This window comes from Eurosta solidaginis, chromosome 1, assembly GCF_040869045.1.
Source record: "Eurosta solidaginis isolate ZX-2024a chromosome 1, ASM4086904v1, whole genome shotgun sequence".
NCBI classification, from domain to species: Eukaryota; Metazoa; Arthropoda; class Insecta; order Diptera; family Tephritidae; genus Eurosta; species Eurosta solidaginis.
Window position 1 is genome coordinate 196,500,124 of NC_090319.1, and position 22,406 is coordinate 196,522,529.

Consider the following 22,406-nt stretch of genomic DNA (forward strand, 5'->3'; position numbering starts at 1 on the left):
TCGTTAGTAAGTCATCATATTGACATATCTAATTGGGATCCAATTATTACATATTTATGTTCAACTAAGCTTCCTGATGTGACCCTTTCGCTATGGGAACAGTCCGTAGAAAACAAGACAGAAACTTCCAAGTGGGCGGATATAGACCGATCTCTTACAAATCGTTTTCAAACGTTAGAATCAGTCTCATGTTTAAGAGGTACAAAGAGCACAAAACCTCAAAAGGTACAAAACTCAAAGCAGTCCTCTGAACATCCCCCAAAGAAACTTGGCGCTTTCCAAGCAAGTGTAGCTAAAGGCACTTGTAAAATGTGTCAAAGCAATGACCACAAAATTTATGCGTGTTCAAAGTTCAAAAATTTGAACACCAATGAAAGACTTGCTTTCATAAAAAGAGATCACTTCTGCCTAAACTGTCTGTCATCGGGGCGTTCAGTGTCAAAATGCACAAGTGCGCACAATTGCAGCAACTGGCATTTAAGACATAATACCCTTCTGCATTTACAGACAAGTAAGGCAAAACCTACACAGGCAAATAATTCTGCAGATTTATCGGATGAGCAACCGTGCACTTCAAGGCAAGCTCAATCTCAAAATGAATCTGCAAAACAAAAAAAGCAGCAAAATCAAACTACTGTAAAATCTAATTTTATTAATACCAGTAAAGGGGTTTTACGGGGCACAGCTTGCGTCACCATTCATTATAATGGTACAGATTTTTCGGCCAGAGCTCTCATAGATTCGGGATCTGAATGCTCTTTTATCACTGAAAGACTCAGACGAAGAATCAACCTGCCAACTCGAAAGATGCATGCTGAAGTTTCGGGCATCAATAATTCAGTTTCTGCGCAGGTAAAAGAGGCATGCGCCATTCAGTTTCGGTCCCCAGTTGACCCACTAATTTCTATTGACGCATTAGTTCTAGTTCTACCCCATTTGACAGGTAATTTGCCAACATGCGATGTTAGTGCATTAACACAACAAGCATTCCCTGATCTCGTGCTTGCGGATAAACGTTTCTTCGTGAATGAGCCAGTTGATCTTGTTCTGGGCGGGGATATATATCCGCAAATTATATTAGACGGTATCAAAAAAAATATTCTTAGCATTCTTTTAGCTTAAGAAACTGTCTTTGGTTGGATATTATTCTATAAAAATGAAACCCGACTTAGAAAAAATCTCGATTTACAGAAGGAGTACAATAGAGTCATACTAGAATACGAGACTATGGGGCATATGTCAAAATTAGATTCAATTCAATCGGCCAATGCGGTCGATAATTACTATTTACCACATCATGCAGTAATAAAAGAAGAAAGCATCTCTACCAAAGTTAGAGTTGTTTTCAGTGCTTCATCACGCTCTTCGAATGGTGTCACGCTGAACGATGTTCTTCTTCCTGGTCCTGTGCTTCAGGCTGATCTACCAACATTAATTCTTCGCTGGCGACTTTTCAGATACGTCTTCAATAGCGATATTGAGAAGATGTATAGGCAAATCCTAGTAGATCATAATCATACAAGATACCAAAGAATAGTTTTCCGCTCAAGTCCAGATGATCAAATCAGTCTGTATGAGCTCAAAACAGTGACATTTGGTATCAATTGTGCTCTTTATCTAGCAATAAGGACTTTACTTAAACTGGCTGATGATTCCGAAAAATCTCATCCAATCGGTTCAAATATCCTACGAAAAAATATGTATGTCGACGACGTTTTTTCGGGAGGGCATACTGCAGCATCTGCGATCAGAGCAAGAGATGAAATTTCCGGGGTTTTAAGTTCAGCTGGTTTTCCATTACGAAAATGGACTTCAAATTCCAGTGAAATATTACAGGGTATTCCCAAAGCTCATCTTCTGAGCGAAGATTTCTTAGAATTTGAAGATTCAAGTAGTGTAAAGGCGCTCGGTATTAGGTGGAATGCTGATTCCGATCAGTTTTACTTCATAGCAAAACCTATAGAAGAAAACACCGAGCCCACAAAAAGAGCGATACTATCTACTATCGCAAAACTCTTTGATCCATTAGGGTGGATAGCTCCAATAATTATCGGTGCAAAAATGATTATGCAAAATATCTGGTTAGAGGGTACTGGGTGGGATGAAACCGTTTCGTCTTCAACATTAGACAGGTGGAAAAATGTTACCAATACGTACAAGGAGATCGACAAAATACGAATACCGCGATGGGTAGCCTTTTCTCCAACAGAAAAGGTCGAAATCCACGGATTCTGCGACGTCTCTGAGAAAGCGTATGGTGCAGCCGTGTATTTGAGAGTGAAAACCAACGACGGCATATTTGTGAATCTGCTTTTGGCAAAAACAAGAGTAGCTCCAGTCAAAACCATCTCACTTCCTCGACTGGAACTTTGCGGTGATGTGTTATTAGCGGAGATAACCGAATCTATCTGCGCTAACCTTGATTTAGGTCAACAAAACATTCACCTTTGGACAGATTCGACAATCGTGCTGGCCTGCATACGAAAACCTCCGTGCTCATGGTCAACTTTCGTTGCGCATCGAATTACAAAAATCATCGACAAAGTTGGAAGTTCATCATGGTATCATGTGGATTCAGGTACAAACCCAGCAGATTTGGCCAGTAGAGGAATACTAGCCGGGGATTTAGTCAACAATTCTCTGTGGTGGCAGGGTCCTTCTTGGCTCCAAGAAGAGAAGGAAAGGTGGCCAACACAAGATTTGGATTTTAACACGAATATTGAAGAAAAACGCGTACAAGCACATGCAACCGCAATTTCAAGCAATATTAATGATATTCTCGATAGGTTTTCAAATCTTCCTAGGGCTTTAAGAGTTATCTCATATATACTCAGGTTTTTTCATGGAACGCATTCTAAAACGAAAGATTGTAGTCAACATGAATCCCGTTAAAAAAACTTGCTCAGAAGCAATATTACGGATCAGAAATTTCAAGTTTGCAATCCAAAACACCAATTGGATCTAAAAGCGAAATACTTTCGCTCACTCCATATCTTGATGAAGACGAAGTAGTGAAAACGGGTGGACGACTTGGTGCATCCAAAGATACTACCGAATCGGAACGCCATCCCATAATACTTCCGTACAATTGTAGGTTTACACGTCTGTATGTTCAGTTTGTCCATGAAATGTCTCTCTATGGTGAAAACCAATTAATGCTGCGCATCATTAGAACTCAATACTGGATTCCAAAAGTTAAAACCATGATACGATCCGTAATTCATAATTGTAAGATCTGCACGATCTTCAAGAAACGATCTCAAAATCAGCTCAGGGAATTCTACCTCAAGAACGCACCACATTTTCGCGTGCATTTACCAATACAGGGGTAGATTTCGCAGGGCCTTTCGATATTAAGAGTTACAGTGGGCGCGGCTGTCGTACCTCAAAGGGTTACGTTTGTCTGTTCGTTTGCTTTTCTACTAAGGCCATACATTTAGAAGCCACTAGTGATTTGAGCACTTCCTCATTTCTAGCCGCTCTTTCAAGACTCGTAGCTAGACGAGGATGTCCAAGAAACATTTATTCGGACAATGGAACAAACTTTGTCGGGGCATCACGTGCATTAAAAACTGAATTTAAGGAATTTCTTGCCGATGCAAGAAACCAAACCCTGTCAAAATATTCCCATCAGGCATTAAATTGGCATTTCATACCAGCAGGAGCTCCACACATGGGAGGACTATGGGAAGCGATAGTAAAAAGCTTTAAAAGCCACTTCAGAAAAGTGGCCTTAAACAACAAATTCACTTTTGAGGAATTTAACACACTGCTATGTAGAATTGAGTCATGTATCAATTGTCGTCCTCTTAGCCCCGCTTCAAATGAACCATCTGACCTTGAGCCTCTAACACCAGGATACTTTCTTATTGGAGGACACCTATTAGCACCAGCGGAAATCAGCGTTGATGAAAATACTGCCTCAATTGTCAATCGCTGGCAGAAACTCAAGGCGTTGCATCAAAACTTCTGCAGAAGATGGAAATCAGAATATCTTTCGGAACTACAGAAACGGATAAAATGGAAGCATCCTAAATCAAATATGCAAGTCGGAGATATGGTGGTTATACGGGAAGCCAATCTTCCTCCCAATGAATGGAGATTGGGGCGTGTGATAAGGTTACACCCTGGTTCAGACAACCGGGTGCGCGTTGTGGATATAAGGACTGAAAGGGGGCAAGTAACAAGACCACTTGTCAAAGTAATATTACTACCACCATATACCGCGGACACCGAAAACACGTCAGACCCTAATCTTCAGCAGCAACTCTACAATTGGAGTTACAAAATCTTCACACAACATCAAAACTTCTCCTAACCAAAACGAAGCAACTTCAACAAACTCATAGTGGAAACAAAAAAATTTATTTTTTTTGATCCAGCCTAATGTTACATGTGTACATGTACATGCTTGCGCACATGGGTGGTGTGATTTTCATTTACAAAAGCAACAATATTTTTCTACAATTGATGAACACATTTTATTATTAAATGTTCAATTTTTAATGCGTTTTTACACACTCACTACAAAGTGAAGTTATATCTGGGTAGTCTCCACCGAAAACATGTGCACAAGCATGTACATAATGACTATATGCATTGGAGTGCATGGAATCATGAAGGAAAAATTTTCGGGTCTGCTTAGGCAATCAAAAAAAAAATCGTGGGTTCGCAAACCACATATTCAATCATGAAATTTCCCTCAAATAAATATTTCCATTGTTCTTTTTGCCTAATGCATTATATATAAGGGTGCTCACATAAACATAATTTTTTATTTTTGTTGCGAAGAAACGAAAAAAAGGATAGTACAATGGCAAAGGCAACGTTACTTAAATTAAACAAAATCGCTGCCAATTCCATTGCATACACCCGTTTTTATTGAAATAAAAATAAAAACAAAAATAAAATAAATAAAAAAAAAATATTACGGAAACAAAAAATTTTCAATTAAGGACACTCTAATAAAATGCACGGCACATAGCCCAATTTCTTTTACTTTTCGAAGTAAAAAGCTTAAATACTAAACAAAAAACAAAGAACAAAAAATTTTCTAACAAAAAAAAGCGGAGGAGAAATTTCGGATTTCTCGGTTCACCCTAATGCAACATATTGCAATTAAGTTTTTGCTTTTCGAAGCAAAAACCAACACAAAAAAAACACTTAAAAGCAAAAAAAAATTTTTTTCACAATAAAAAATCACTGCACACCCTACTATAATGTAACACCATACGATCGCATGATTTTATTGCGAATCGTAGCAACAACAAAACACAATTACACACTTTTTACATAACTTGTTGCTCTGCTTTGTTGGAGGAATTTTACATGACCTTTCATAGGTCTTTATTATCACATTTTTTTTTCTTTCCTCTCTTTATAATTTGCAACATGTATATACATATATGTACATATGTATATTTTGTTTCACTAAAACACTTCACAAACACGAAATAAACGCTAAAGTCGCGATTAACACTTTTCGCCCGGACGTGTAAAATTTTTATTGCAATTAGAAATAAAGTGCAATCACAAAAAACAAAATTACCCGCGCCACGTTTTTTTTTTTTTTGTTTTTCATTTTCATTAATTAATCCGGAACTGAAGTTAGTGAAACATGCAATATATCGATATTGCAAACAATCGATTCACTAGTACGGTAGCATAAGGGTGTTGACACATGATCAATTATCCGTAAGGCTACATGCTTCACATATGGAAAAGCATGACGTAGACATTTACATTTTTGAGAAACTAGTAATCAAAAATAAATGCTATAAATGCTTGGAAATATATAAATTAGACATTGTTTGAGAAAATCTTTCCTGTTAATGTTTGGGTTGGCGTTGTTTTTGTCTTGGGAGTCCGAGGGTATCAGTTGCAAAACAATTGAATATCAGTTATACTACATTACAATACAGCCATCGCGTATTTATATATCGCATACTATACCCTGCTTCCACCAACAACCCCTTATAAGGTGAAGTTCACATTTACCTTATCAGAATTGCTCGCCAACCGAAATACGCTCGCTACGTCGACAAAACCGATGAGGAAAGCGACACCCTCTCCATTAACGCATCGGAGGTCGAAGCAGAGTCCTCTGCAGCGGAAACGTCTGCTTTCCGTCCGGAGGCCTCAGCTGGAGTGGGATCATCTGCATTCCACCCACCTTCTACGAGCGGATTGGAAATGAAAACTTTCCAACTGCGCCGTTTTCGTCCTCTACTTCTACATGAGGTGATCGCAAGCGGATTGGAAATGCAAACTTTCCAACAGCCCAAATATAGCTACAATGGAAAAGGCAAGAAGAATCGACGCAAGCAGCAAGCGCATCATAGTCGCGCCGCAAGGAGAGTGGAATTGCCTGCATTCCACCTCCATCCAATGAGTGCCTTGATGAATTGTAAATACCTTTCTTATATAACATATTTTTTTTACAAAAAAAAATTAATTTTGAATACTGCTTATGCATATACATAAGCAATGACATATTTTATACATACATACATTTTCATTTCATTTATTAAAAGAAATATATATTAGTACAATAAGATCATGTATGATCTTTTATAGTACAACAGACATTAAATGACAGGATAATAATAAAACATTCAAGTTACATGAAATACATGAAATAAAAATGAATGTGCCACTGCGATTGAACCATGTACATCTATTATTTCTTATTCTACAGTTCAACTTTAGGTAATTCAAATGGAACCTGAGCTGAAAATAGTTTTAAGCTTAATTTAAACAAATACTGCGAACCAGCGGCGGAATATATCCAAATAAATCTTGCGTATCGTAAGGGGGCCGGCATGTTTAGGCCAACAGCCCAAACTCAAAACATAAAAGGTCGCCCTCGCACTTTTTCTTATATTGTTAACAGTGCCAGTCAAACTGTTTATGTTAACCATACAAATGAACATCGCTGGAATAAATAAACAATTTGACTGGCAAGCGGTATTGACCTGTTATACATTTTTTACTTTACTTGTTTTCACACATCAAGGAGAAAGGACGTATCCCGCCGCAGTTTCCAGCTTCAACCCAAAGGTAACCTGCAAATATATATATATATAAATTTTTGTGTTTAATCTTTATCTTCAATAAAGACTATTTGTGATACTAATACCAACTTTTCTTCTTTTTTGCACTATATCTTGACCGGCACCATCCCTGAGCTGTGGCCCGGCCAAGACACCACACTGGCACTTTGGGAACAAACAATTGAAAACAAAACGGAAATTTCAAAATGGGCTGATATGAATAGATTCTTATCCAATCGTTTCCAAACCCTAGAAACCGTGACTGATCTGAGAGGGGATACAGTTTCCAAAAGCTCAAAGCCACAAGTATCTCGTTCGACAACAGATACATCTGCTAAAAAATTAGGGTCCTATCAGGCAAGTGCAAGTGTAGCCAAACCTACGTGTAAGATGTGCAAAAGTCATGCACATCGAATTTCAAAGTGTGAAAAGTTCTTACGTTTAACACCCAATAAACGGTTTGAACAAATTAAGAGCAGCCGTGGAGCTATAAACTGCCTTTCTGCTGGCCATTCGGTAACAAAGTGCACCAGTCAAATGAACTGTGCCACATGTCATTTAAGACATCATACGCTGCTTCATATTTCGAATCAGCCAAAACCAACCAATACTTCAGATACTATCGGAGCATCTACCTCACGGGAAGCTCAAATACGACGCAATGCTGAAAGGGAAAATCCTCCGATTAATAATGTGAACTCATGTTTCGCAAATACAAATAAAGGGGTATTACTAGGGACAGCTCAGGTTAATATTCATTTTAATGGTGTTGACTATTCGGAGAGAGCCCTAATAGACTCGGGATCTGAATGTTCATTCATTACCGAGAAACTAAAGCGCAGAATTAACCTGACATCCAAACACCTGCATGCCCAAGTTTCGGGCATCAATAATACAATGTCTGCACAAGTAAAAGAAGCGTACAACATACAACTGCGGTCACCAACCGACCCATTAATCAAGATCAATACGATCATTCTGGTTTTACCACAATTGACAGGGAATCTTCCAACTTGCCAAATAAATGCAATGACTAGGCAAGCATTCCCTGACTTAGTACTGGCTGACAAACGATTCTTTGTCAATGAGCCAGTCGATCTAATTCTGGGCGGAGACATATACCCCCAAATTATGATAGGCGGCATTAGGAAAGATGTGCTAAACACATTAATAGCACAGGAAACGGTGTTCTGCTGGATTTTGACAGGCCGGACAGATGCGGTTGATACAAATAAAACCCTAGTTTCATATTTCAACGAGGTCACTTTAGACAAACAACTGGCGGCTTTCTGGGAGATAGAGGAACTTCCAAAGAAGAGGAGCATCAATAAAGATGATACTTACTGCGAGGAGCTGCCAAATTCCTCAAACGGGTTTTTGGGCTTGCTATATATGACACCTTGCGCCCGCAACCGCTTGGGCTTAAATGCATAATTTTCTCTCAACCGTGATCACTTAAATGAGTATCCAAATGTATTATTTACATTTCTTTACAACAGTTAAATAAAATGAACTACGTATGTATACTGAGCCTCGTCCGTCCGGATGTCACGTTGTTTAAAAGTTTTCCCTAACTATTTATCGAATTATTGAATTGCTTCAAATAAATGTTTTCATACGTTTAAAGTGATACGTTTTATGAAATTCCAGATATAATGAACACGCACCAAATTTTATGAAATTCCAGATATAATGAACATATGAAATTCCAGATATAATGAACACGCACTATTCATATATCTGAATTCAATTATATTCGATTTTTAAAGAAAAATTAAAGTTTTTAACAATAACGAGTATTTCATAACAACGTGTAGTAAATCGCTACACTACTTCTCTCTTCCAAATTGTTCCATATTTAACAAATTAAATGTAACTCTTTTTGTTTTATCCAAACAACTATATTTACTCGCATCCAAATATGCAGGTTTAATTCTGTCTATAGAAATATTAATGAATTTATTATAATAATTAATTTTGAACCACTTTGGTGTTTTCTCTATTACCTCAAATGGTCCTTCATATGGCTCTTGTAAACCGGTTCTCTTTCTATCAACTCTAATACAAACTTGCAATCATTTAAATCTTTTGGAACATAAACTAGTGAATTTTTATGATGAGATATGTTTGATGCACAATTCTTTAAATTTTGTTTTAATTTTAACAGAACATCAGATGAGTCGAAGTTATTTTCAGATCGAACTACCATTTGCGAAGGAAGTCTTAGATTTTCCCCATATACCATCTCTGCAGCTATAGATTGAATGTCTTCTTTATAGGATGATCGCAAACCTAACAACACTATAGGTAACTCCTCATACCATTCAGCTGCACTTCCACTTGCCATAATTGAAGCTTTAAGTTGTCTATGAAAGCGTTCAACTATTCCATTAGCTTGCGGATGATAAGCAGTGGTTATGATTTTATGACTTCCTAATAGTTTTGAGAGCTCTGTAAAAACCTGCGATGTAAATTGCGCTCCCTGATCAGTTGTAATTGTCAACGGAACTCGAAATCGTGATATATACTCACGAAAGAAAGTTTCTGCCACATTTTTCGCGGAAATATTTTGAAGGGGATATGCTTCCGGCCAACGAGAATTCCTATCTATTAAAGTTAATATAAATCTAAAATCATGTGATGGAGGAAGAGTTCCAACGATATCTAAATGTACATGTTCAAAATGCCCTTTTGGAATTGGTATTTTCGAAACTTGCGATTTTGTATGTCTATAAATTTTACTTTTTTGACAATTAATGCATTCTTTCGCCCACTGGTTTACATCTTTATTCATTCCTGGCCAAAAATATCTATTAGTGATTAACCGGCGTGTTGCTTTAATACCAACGTGGGCTATACCATGTAATTTCTCAAACACTAATTTTCTTAACACTTGAGGTATATATGGCCTTGTTAAATTAAGTGATGTCTCACACAAAATTTGAATATTTAAAAATGGAACTGATATTAGTTCTAATTTATGTCTACAATTTAGATTTTCTACTAATGATTTTATTTCATCATTTTTTCCTTGTTCAACAAATAACTCTTTTAAATTTACATCAATGGTTTCTAACGTTAAAACTTCGGGTATCCTTGACAACGCATGCGCAACACAGTTTAATTCCCCTTTTATGTATTTAATGTCACTAGTAAATTGGGATATGAACTCCAAATGTCTTGTCTGTCTGGGACTTCGATCTACCTTTGAATTCAATGCAAATGTAAGTGGCTTGTGATCCGTATAAACCGTAAAAGATCTACCTTCCAACCAATGTTTAAAGTGTTTAATAGTTAAATAAATAGCGAGTAACTCTTTATCAAAAGTACTATATTTACATTCAGACGGACTAAGTTTCTTAGAGAAGAAAGCTAACGGTTCTTTAGTATTGTTGATTTCCTGTTGAAGAACTCCTCCAATAGCCCTATTTGATGCGTCTACAGCAACAGAGAGAATTGCTTCACTGTTGAAATGTGTTAACAATGTTTTCTTAGCAAAACGCTCTTTTACTTTCTCAAATGCCTGCAATGTTTCATCAGACCAATCAAGTACCTTATCTTTGCTCTTCGATGCCTTTGTTATCATGCTGTGTATTGGGCCTAGCATTTCAGCAAGCTTTGGTATATACCTATGGTAAAAATTAACCATTCCCACAAACTTTTGCATTTGTTTGATTGACTTTGGCCGTCCAAAATCAAGAATTGATTGAATTTTCTCCGCTGATGGTTGAATACCTTCAGACGATATATTGTAACCTAGGAAATTAATTTTACCTACTCCAAAAACGCACATAGATGCCTTGATATTCAATCCGTACTTATCTAAACGTTGAAATAGTATATTAAGATGTTGTAAATGTTCTGATTCATCTTTACTAGCTATCAATATGTCGTCCAAATAAACAAATATAAAATCTAAATCGTGTAACACTTCATTTATAAACCTTTGGAATGTTTGCGCTGAATTTCGTAATCCAAAAGGCATTCTGACGAATTCGAACATTCCAAAAGGTGTGGTTATGGCAGTCTTATGAATGTCTTCTTCCGCAACAGGTATCTGATGATAAGCCCTAACCAAATCTATCTTTGAAAATATTGTTTTATTTTTGAATTCAATATGTAAATCATATATGTGTGGCAAAGGGTATCGATCAGGTACAGTGATTAAATTAATCCTACGATAATCTCCGCAAGGAAGCCAGTCATTTGCGTCTTTTTTAGGTACTAAATGTAATGGCGATGTTCCATGTGATTTAGATGGACGACATATTCCTGATTGTAATAAAAAATCGAATTCAGTCTTTGCTATTTTAAATTTAACAGGATCTAAACGTCTTCGCCTACAAAAAGGTAATATTCCATTCGTTATAATATGATGAACTGTCGAATGATTAACCTTTTTATTATAATCTGGCTCAGAAGTTAAAGAAGGAAAACTTTTTAAAAGTTTTGTATATTGATTTTCAACTGAAAATAATTTAGGCAATGAAATATTGCAAAACCCGGATATAGCATCTACAGATAAACTAGTTAGAGGATCTATTAATTTCTTATTCTTTATATCTATTAAAAGTCCATATTTTTCTAAAAAATCTGCACCTATGATTGGTTTTGAAATATCTGCAATAAGAAATACAAACGGAAGTTCTCGACGGAGTCCCAAATTAAGTTTTAATAATTTGTTTCCATAAGTCGAAATCATGCTGCCATTAGCAGCCGTTAAAATAATATCTGAAGATTTTTTGTAAATTTTGAATTTAGATGAAGGAAGAACTGAAATCTCAGCACCACTATCTATTAGAATTTTAGCTTGCTTTCTTTATCTAATACAAACAAGCGACGTGTTGAAAAATTCAAAATGCTGTTGTTAGTCGCTGCAACAACAGCGCTGGTTAGTTTGTTTGACTAGGACCATTTTTCTGGAAAGCACACGGTTCTTCACATTTACGAGCTTTACTGCCGAAACGGTAATGATACTTACATAACCAGTTTTGAGACTTTGATCTACCTCGCGACTGAGAATTCCTGCGAAAACTAAAATTCCGCCTTTTTGGACGTGACTGTCTGTCATTAATTTGTGTTTTAATCTCGTTAATATCTAATTGTAAATGATTAAAACTTTCACATATTTTAGTTGTGGCCTTCGCTAAATTCTCTACAATTTTTCCCAATTCATCAATATTAATCGAAGATGTAACAACTCTATTTCTAACTGCACAAATTTCATTACCACTGGTTATCTCCCAAATTTTATCTGCCAGTTGCAAAAGATCATTAATATTATTTAAATTAGCACTAGTCAATGCAACATAAAGATTTTTTGGAAGTTTACGTAACCAAAGATTTTTAAGGAAATTTTAATCGATAGTATTACCTGCTAGTTGGTCAAGGGTCCTATAATATTCAGAAGGTTTCCGATCACCTATCTCAGTATCTGATAAAATTTTATCCAATCTTCTCTGTTCGCTTAAGGAGTGCCTATCAATAAGAGTTTTCCTTAAATTGTCATATTTTCCACTTTCAGGTGGATTTTGAATAACATCTAATACATTTGCAATAATTTCTTGTGGCAAGGCAGTTATTACAAACTCGTATTTAGTCAAATCTCTAGTTATACCTTTTGTAGCAAATTGCGTCTCAGCATGTACGAACCATCCTTCTGGACAGTTCAACCAAAATTGCGGTAATTTTATCGAAGTGGCACAAATTTCATTCCTATCGTAAGGATTGCGTATATTTTCTGACGAGAACTCACATGGATCCTCTATATCTATAAGAGACCTGTTTTGTCTATCTCCCGCGCCCGTTTCACGCGGAGAATGAAACATTTTGAAAAAGGTTCACAAAAAAATAAAAAAAATAACAATCCTATAGACTTCTATAAATATATTATAAAATTAAAATCAAATTATATAATAATCATATATGTATAAATATTTAATAGTTGATGTGGATATGTTGTAACGTTACAGCTGAATGACTGCACAGGAAGTGCACACGAAACGCAGTAACTGAAATCACTACCACACACTTTATAAACTGTTCGATATTTTGCAATTGTTGCTATGTCAAGTCATAGCTCTTCAAACGATGACGAAAGTAGAATGGCAGACATTGTAATATACATACATATTTATCGAATGTAGAGGTAACTCATAAGCGCCGACGTTTGCTGTTGCAGTGATGAATTACTCTATATATAACTGCGTTGTTGGTGACTAATTGAGAGCAAAAATGTATAGAACTTTCTAAGTGATTCAAGATGCAGTGAGTATAATTGAGGATATGTATGTGCGTATGTATTGCAATTTGACTGCTGACTCAGATGTACTTTGGGTTTGTGTTATACTCCTACAGCAAAGAAGTCGTAACTTGACTGTACGACGTGCTCTAGTTGACGATTTCCGCTTTGTACCGTTGCTAGCATTCGTCCTCAAGCGTTCACATGAACAAGAAAAACAAAAATACAAAAGATACTTACACTGCTGTAAGATTTAACTTATGTTATGCAAATTAGTTGGGAAGAACTATATCTTTTGGTGTTGCTGGAGCAATTTGTTAATATCAAGCAGCTGAAGAGAGTGAAGATGCATTGGCGCAGTTGGTAAAATGTTTATTGTGCTGCTCGAATACTTTGGTTTCTGCCAAAACTTTACGATTTCATGTGATTGGTCTGAAGATAAAGTAACACCGAGAAGCCTTCTAGAAATATTGATTGTATGGACTGCTGGCCGTTTGTTGTATATATCTAATATTCCGCTTTGAGTAAAAATTTCCGCTTTGAGTAAAATATCAGCAGGATTACGCTCTTCGGCTCCTGGCTGGGTCGCCAAATTTTATGAAATTCCAGATATAATGAACATATGAAATTCCAGATATAATGAACACGCACTATTCATATATTTGAATTCAATTATATTTGTTCAATATCAATTCAAAAAAACTATATAAAAAATTTGCACATCAAAAATAACATGAAATATAAAAACTTGAAACTCGATTTTTAAAGAAAAATTAAAGTTTTTAACAATAACAAGTATTTCACAACAACGTGTAGTAAATCCCTACAATACGAACAGTCCCTGCTTAACTCATACAAATAGACAACCTTGAGTAATTCGTTGTAGTTCCATAAATGGAACACAAACAGCAACATTACTAAGTTTCTTTGAAGACCGCCCTACCAACAAGCATAACTTTAACACATAATTACATACGATGTATGTAGTGTGTAAAAGAACAAAATATGTAAAGAAGGCAATTGGGAAAACTTTTCAACAACTACGGCATGACGCAGCTGAATATGCGTGTAACACTTCAACCATCGTAGGAGTGCGGGTCCAAATCCCACGCCCGGGACCAAAGGCTTCGACGAGTCCTGCTGTAGCACGGCAATCAATTTCATCATCACGTGCAGCTGATAAGCCTCAAAATTAACAATAAAACCTTTCCACCAAAGCAAACCCCCAGATACCACGAAATCTATTTCTTGTGACTCGTTCCCAACTAATTTCCACCCTTTGCCACCCTGTATTTATCAGCGTTAGCGAATTTCAAACAAATCAAGATTACCTTTCAACTTTTATTTAAAAAAAAAGGAAACAGCTTATTTCGTTAAATATAAATAACTCTCAGTTTCGAACAGCTCTTAGTTTTTCAACACACTACGCGTACAAAAGCGAAAGACCCATAATTTTTGAAACTACAAAAAAAGCGTTCGTTTTTCAGTACGCTTTGATATTTAATGTTGTGGATGACTGAGAAAGGGTATACTATGCATGTATTGAGTTGTTTAATTTAAATTTTAAGCGGAACACTAATCAAGCATTCAAATCTCAGTTGATTTTTTATGCAGTTGCTTTTTCTTGTATATTGTAATTATTTGAATATTTCACCCTGATCAGTACCTGTCCAAGAAAAATATTGTCGCATTAATTTTTTGGTTTCTTCCGAATTGGCATCCAATTTCTTCCATGCATAACAATCGTAACCAATTTGCCAATCGGGTGATAGTGTGAAGGCTAATTCATGACCGCGCCACACCCAAACACCGGATATGGTACTATCATTATCCTCACCAAACAGGCACACTGAAGCAAAGGCTTGCTTACGCATTCTATCGAGACGTTGAACCATACCAGTGATGAGATTGCACGCCATAAACACTTTTGTAAGCTCACTATTATATTTATATTCACCGAACCAGATAGAGTAATTTTCTGGATCGAATTTTTGCCAAAAGTAGGGAATGGAAACAGATTCATCCTCGTTGGAGGATGAACGTTTGAAATCGTCGAACTTGAATGTGCCTATTGAGAGTGTATCGAAATGATTTATACTATTTTCACACAGACTGCTTATTGAATAATAAAGGCAATTTTCTACATTAAGACGCTTATTGAGCTCAATCTTCCCTACAAAATTCGAATCTATTATTATTTCTTTAGTAGCTAATCGTTTGCTTAATGAAGTCAAAAGCACAATGCAACTCTGTTGGCAGCGTTCCGCTTCCGTTTCCGCTTCTTAGTTTTTGGTGTGGTCAGTGCTTAAAAATGTCATTTGTCAAAGCAAATGTCATTGTCTGCATGGCGTATATTTTCTGACGAGAACTCACATGGATCCTCTATATCTATAAGAGACCTGTTTTGTCTATCTCCCGCGCCCGTTTCACGCGGAGAATGAAACATTTTGAAAAAGGTTCACAAAAAAATAAAAAAAATAACAATCCTATAGACTTCTATAAATATATTATAAAATTAAAATCAAATTATATAATAATCATATATGTATAAATATTTAATAGTTGATGTGGATATGTTGTAACGTTACAGCTGAATGACTGCACAGGAAGTGCACACGAAACGCAGTAACTGAAATCACTACCACACACTTTATGAACTGTTCGATATTTTGCAATTGTTGCTATGTCAAGTCATAGCTCTTCAAACGATGACGAAAGTAGAATGGCAGACATTGTAATATACATACATATTTATCGAATGTAGAGGTAACTCATAAGCGCCGACGTTTGCTGTTGCAGTGATGAATTACTCTATATATAACTGCGTTGTTGGTGACTAATTGAGAGCAAAAATGTATAGAACTTTCTAAGTGATTCAAGATGCAGTGAGTATAATTGAGGATATGTATGTGCGTATGTATTGCAATTTGACTGCTGACTCAGATGTACTTTGGGTTTGTGTTATACTCCTACAGCAAAGAAGTCGTAACTTGACTGTACGACGTGCTCTAGTTGACGATTTCCGCTTTGTACCGTTGCTAGCATTCGTCCTCAAGCGTTCACATGAACAAGAAAAACAAAAATACAAAAGATACTTACACTGCTGTAAGATTTAACTTATGTTATGCAAATTAGTTGGGAAGAACTATATCTTTTGGTGTTGCTGGAGCAATTTGTTAATATCAAGCAGCTGAAGAGAGTGAAGATGCATTGGCGCAGTTGGTAAAATGTTTATTGTGCTGCTCGAATACTTTGGTTTCTGCCAAAACTTTACGATTTCATGTGATTGGTCTGAAGATAAAGTAACACCGAGAAGCCTTCTAGAAATATTGATTGTATGGACTGCTGGCCGTTTGTTGTATATATCTAATATTCCGCTTTGAGTAAAAATTTCCGCTTTGAGTAAAATATCAGCAGGATTACGCTCTTCGGCTCCTGGCTGGGTCGCCAAATTTTATGAAATTCCAGATATAATGAACATATGAAATTCCAGATATAATGAACACGCACTATTCATATATTTAAATTCAATTATATTTGTTCAATATCAATTCAAAAAAACTATATAAAAAATTTGCACATCAAAAATAACATGAAATATAAAAACTTGAAACTCGATTTTTAAAGAAAAATTAAAGTTTTTAACAATAACAAGTATTTCACAACAACGTGTAGTAAATCCCTACAATACGAACAGTCCCTGCTTAACTCATACAAATAGACAACCTTGAGTAATTCGTTGTAGTTCCATAAATGGAACACAAACAGCAACATTACTAAGTTTCTTTGAAGACCGCCCTACCAACAAGCATAACTTTAACACATAATTACATACGATGTATGTAGTGTGTAAAAGAACAAAATATGTAAAGAAGGCAATTGGGAAAACTTTTCAACAACTACGGCATGACGCAGCTGAATATGCGTGTAACACTTCAACCATCGTAGGAGTGCGGGTCCAAATCCCACGCCCGGGACCAAAGGCTTCGACGAGTCCTGCTGTAGCACGGCAATCAATTTCATCATCACGTGCAGCTGATAAGCCTCAAAATTAACAATAAAACCTTTCCACCAAAGCAAACCCCCAGATACCACGAAATCTATTTCTTGTGACTCGTTCCCAACTAATTTCCACCCTTTGCCACCCTGTATTTATCAGCGTTAGCGAATTTCAAACAAATCAAGATTACCTTTCAACTTTTATTTAAAAAAAAAGGAAACAGCTTATTTCGTTAAATATAAATAACTCTCAGTTTCGAACAGCTCGTAGTTTTTCAACACACTACGCGTACAAAAGCGAAAGACCCATAATTTTTGAAACTACAAAAAAAGCGTTCGTTTTTCAGTACGCTTTGATATTTAATGTTGTGGATGACTGAGAAAGGGTATACTATGCATGTATTGAGTTGTTTAATTTAAATTTTAAGCGGAACACTAATCAAGCATTCAAATCTCAGTTGATTTTTTATGCAGTTGCTTTTTCTTGTATATTGTAATTATTTGAATATTTCACCCTGATCAGTACCTGTCCAAGAAAAATATTGTCGCATTAATTTTTTGGTTTCTTCCGAATTGGCATCCAATTTCTTCCATGCATAACAATCGTAACCAATTTGCCAATCGGGTGATAGTGTGAAGGCTAATTCATGACCGCGCCACACCCAAACACCGGATATGGTACTATCATTATCCTCACCAAACAGGCACACTGAAGCAAAGGCTTGCTTACGCATTCTATCGAGACGTTGAACCATACCAGTGATGAGATTGCACGCCATAAACACTTTTGTAAGCTCACTATTATATTTATATTCACCGAACCAGATAGAGTAATTTTCTGGATCGAATTTTTGCCAAAAGTAGGGAATGGAAACAGATTCATCCTCGTTGGAGGATGAACGTTTGAAATCGTCGAACTTGAATGTGCCTATTGAGAGTGTATCGAAATGATTTATACTATTTTCACACAGACTGCTTATTGAATAATAAAGGCAATTTTCTACATTAAGACGCTTATTGAGCTCAATCTTCCCTACAAAATTCGAATCTATTATTATTTCTTTAGTAGCTAATCGTTTGCTTAATGAAGTCAAAAGCACAATGCAACTCTGTTGGCAGCGTTCCGCTTCCGTTTCCGCTTCTTAGTTTTTGGTGTGGTCAGTGCTTAAAAATGTCATTTGTCAAAGCAAATGTCATTGTCTGCATGGCGGAACGGTACAAGGTGGCCGCATCGAACAGCTGATTATAACCTTTTTTATTTGATTTGATACATCAACTACCGGCGCAGTACGATTTTGACATTTGTCCATTCAATTTACAAGTACATGGAATTTTGTTTATTTGTAGGTATGTCACCATGCTTCCACCTTGTATCGTTCCGCCATGATTGTCTGTCTCATCCTTCATACTAATCGAACAGTTACTTCTGTGTGAAAGCAAAAAATTTACGATTTCATTAGCAGGTGAAATGAGATCATTACGTTTCTGTGTGAAAACAGTATTACGTAGCTACGTGTCAAAGGATAAGCAACTATTGTATTCAGCTGCACACTATAAATGCTAATAGTATAATCATTTAATAATTATGCTATCCATGGTGCAACTGTGTCCATTACATTCTTTTTCAATAACTGCTCAACTTTCTTTTCTTTATCCAAATCATGAAAAGTCATATTACCTTCACGTTTACTATATAAATCACGTACGGTGCTGCTTTTACTTGCGCCACCACTATTTCGGCCGCTTTCTAGAACCCTGTGATGCAGGTCAAGCACTGTCGTGGCACTTGAGGAATTGGAGCTTGATGCACCACCGCTACGATCACGCGTTGGATGATGTATAGCGGAAATTTGTAGTTGTGGTTGTTGTTCACGTTGCTCGCTTGTTGTTGATAATTGTAAAAGTTTGTACTTGTGAACGTGGTATTGGGGTCACCGTGACGTCACTCAGTTGGACTCCACCGCTTGTATGTCCATGATACCCATTTTGTCTGCGTTGAGGTGATACTCTTATTAGTTGCAAATACACGATAATAAGAATCTATAGGTGAAGACAATTCAACATAAATATTTTTTTTCTTTTTCTATAAAACCACGAATACTTGCCCTCAAAATGGTTATATGCGGAATAAGAAAACTGGACCCAATTGCGACCAATCCAGATATTCCATTTCAGCTTTTGTCATATGTGCGATCACAAGCTTATTGGTGGCTTTGGCAGCCACCATACCAAATGCCAATATATACAGCGATGAATGTTCAGTGAAAATATTTTGTGGCGACTTTTGAGCGATTATTAGAGCGGGTAAGATAACCAATGTCAGTGGTATGCTAACAGATAATCTAATATCTAATATATATTATAAATGGGAAAGTTTGGATGTTAAGATGTTTGGATGTTTGGATGTTTAGATGTTTGGATGTTTGGATGTTTGGATGTTTGTCCAGACGTTTGTCTTTGTGACTCAATAACGCAGGAACGGCTGGACCGATTTGGATGAAATTTTGCACACATATAGCTGAACAAAACGTGGTCGTTCTTCGCTACACTCCAATTTACTAAATAAAAAGATGGTTGTTTTTCTTTAAAACGTTATAATTTTCCAAATTCAATTTAGTTTATATTACTTTAATTATTATACTTTAATTTCAAACTTCAAAAACAAACGCATATGTTTAAAGGAATTTAATATGAATGTTGTGTATATAACTATACAAAACAAGCGCGTCCGCGATTGCCGGCTAATAATGCTTGACTGACGAATGCCATATATAATTGTTGACGATGGTAGTGTATGCGCCTTGGCGCCTTTCCATTCGCCGCACACGGCTGCGCATAAGGATTTCGCCGCCGTATAAATTATGAAGGAGGCGGCTTAGACATCCTGCCCGCCCTGCAGGGAGGTGCCAGTAAGCACCTTCTGCAGTTCCTGCAGGGCGCGGATGGTAGTATCTAAGGCGCGATTCGTATTGCGCCGTTGGCATTGCGCCGTTTGCAAGCCTTGAGGGGTGCGCGCGATCGTGCGCTTGGTCGTCTTTGCGAGTTTGGGGGTTGCCGCTGTTTTGAATGCAGGGTGCGCCTTTTGGGCGCTGCAGGCGCAGGTCGATGTCCTCTCTTTTTCCTTCTTCGGCTTGGGTTTCGGCTTGCGGGGAGCTTGGGGGGTTTTTAGTGGAGGGGCTTTGCGCTGCCCACGTCGGCCTTTTGGCCTCTCGTGCAGGAGGGTGTGATGTGCCAGGCCGCAAATTTTGCACGACCCTCGGGAGTCGCATTCCCCCGTGGTGTGCGTGAGTGCCAGACAATTGAAACAATAGCCCTGTGCCCTGGCCACTGTAGCACGCTGCGGTGGCCGCATCGCCTTGAAAGCCGGGCAGGTCCGCAGCGCGTGGTAGCGGTGGCAGAGCCGACACTGGAGGCAGTTATCGGGTTCTGCTGTGGGAGCCAGTGGGCATGCTGGTCGAGATGCCATGACGGTGTCGTCCTGAAAGTACAAGAGCAGAGAGAGAAACGAGAAGTAGTTGGATACAGCGGATGATACGGAAATTTAATTATAGAGGGGAAACGTATATAAGTTAGAGCGCTGTGCTCGAAGAGTACTCCATTGGAAGAAAGCACAGTTTAACTAAGGGGCGCATGACAAGCCCATTTTGGGTGCGAACCTCTACAACCCGAACATGGTTGTCAGGTCCGTGGCGAACGTTCTCGATTCGTCCCAGACGCCACTCGGTGGGTGGGAGCGAATCTTCTTTAATTACGACAAGGTCGCCTGGTTGAGGATTTCGCTGTGGCGTTTGCCATTTATAGCGCTTCTGAAGGTCCTTCAGATAATCCTCTTTCCAGCGTCGACTGAATTGGTGATGAAGCGATTTGAGTTTTTCCCATCGATTTATCCAGGAGAGGTCTTCCGCGTTTGGCTCAGGAATGGCTAATAGCGGTGCACCTCGAAGGAAGTGACCCGGAGTGAGCGCTGTGAAGTCAGCTGGGTCCTGGGATAGTGAGGTTAGAGGCCTTGAATTGAGAACTGCTTCAATACGCACCAGCAGCGTCGTGAATTCTTCGAATGTAAACTTGTGGGATGCAGCGGTTTTTTTGAAGTGGGTTTTAAAACTTTTTACTGCGGATTCCCACAAGCCGCCCATATGAGGAGCGCTGGGTGGAATATACTGCCAGTTTATTCCCTGGGGGGCATATTTTTGCACAATGTCCGCAGAGCATTCGTTAAGAAATTTAACGAAGTCGCGTTCGAGTGCGCGCTGAGCGCCAATGAACGTTTTACCATTGTCGCTCATTATTTTTGAGGGATAACCTCGTCTGCCAACGAATCGGGCGAATGCTGCGCGAAAGGCTTCAGTAGTAAGGTCCGAGCATAGCTCGAGATGTACTGCCTTTGTGGAAAAACAGACGAATACAGCCACGTACCCTTTTATGATAGTGGTCGACCTCAGAACCGATGCTTTTATTTGGAATGGACCTGCAAAGTCTACTCCTGTTGTGGAAAAGGGGAGTGAGAAATTGCAGCGCTCAGGTGGTAGAGCTGCCATTATTTGCGTGCGCGTTTTCTGTTTGAAAAGCGTGCAAGATTTGCACTGAAAAATGCATTTCTTTATAAGAGGCTTTAGTTTTGGTACGTAGTACTCTTGCCTCACCATTTGGAGCATTAGCCGCATTTCTGCATGAAGAAGCAGGCGGTGTAAAAACTCCAGATACAACTGGCAGAGCCTTGAATCCGGAGGAAGGATTACTGGATGCTTCTCGTTGTACTGCATTGTAGAATGTTCCAATCTTCCACCGATACGTAGGAGCCCGTATCCATCCAGAAATGGGTCAAGAGCCAGAAGGGAACTCTTTTTGCTTATTGGCATATTGTTTTGTAAGGCGCTCTTTTCCGCCCCGAAATGGCGAGATTGTGCCATTGCCACAAGCCACGTTTTCACATGTTGCAACTCTTTGTACGTCAGATGGAGATTATGTGTTGTTGCCACCGATTTGGATTTGTTGCAGGCATTGTTCGCAAAGCGGAACACGTATGCAATCACACGGAGAGCTCGAGAGTATGAGGAGAAACGTTGAAGAATGTCGTCCTCTTCCTCGAGTGCGTGATATGCTTCCACCTTGCG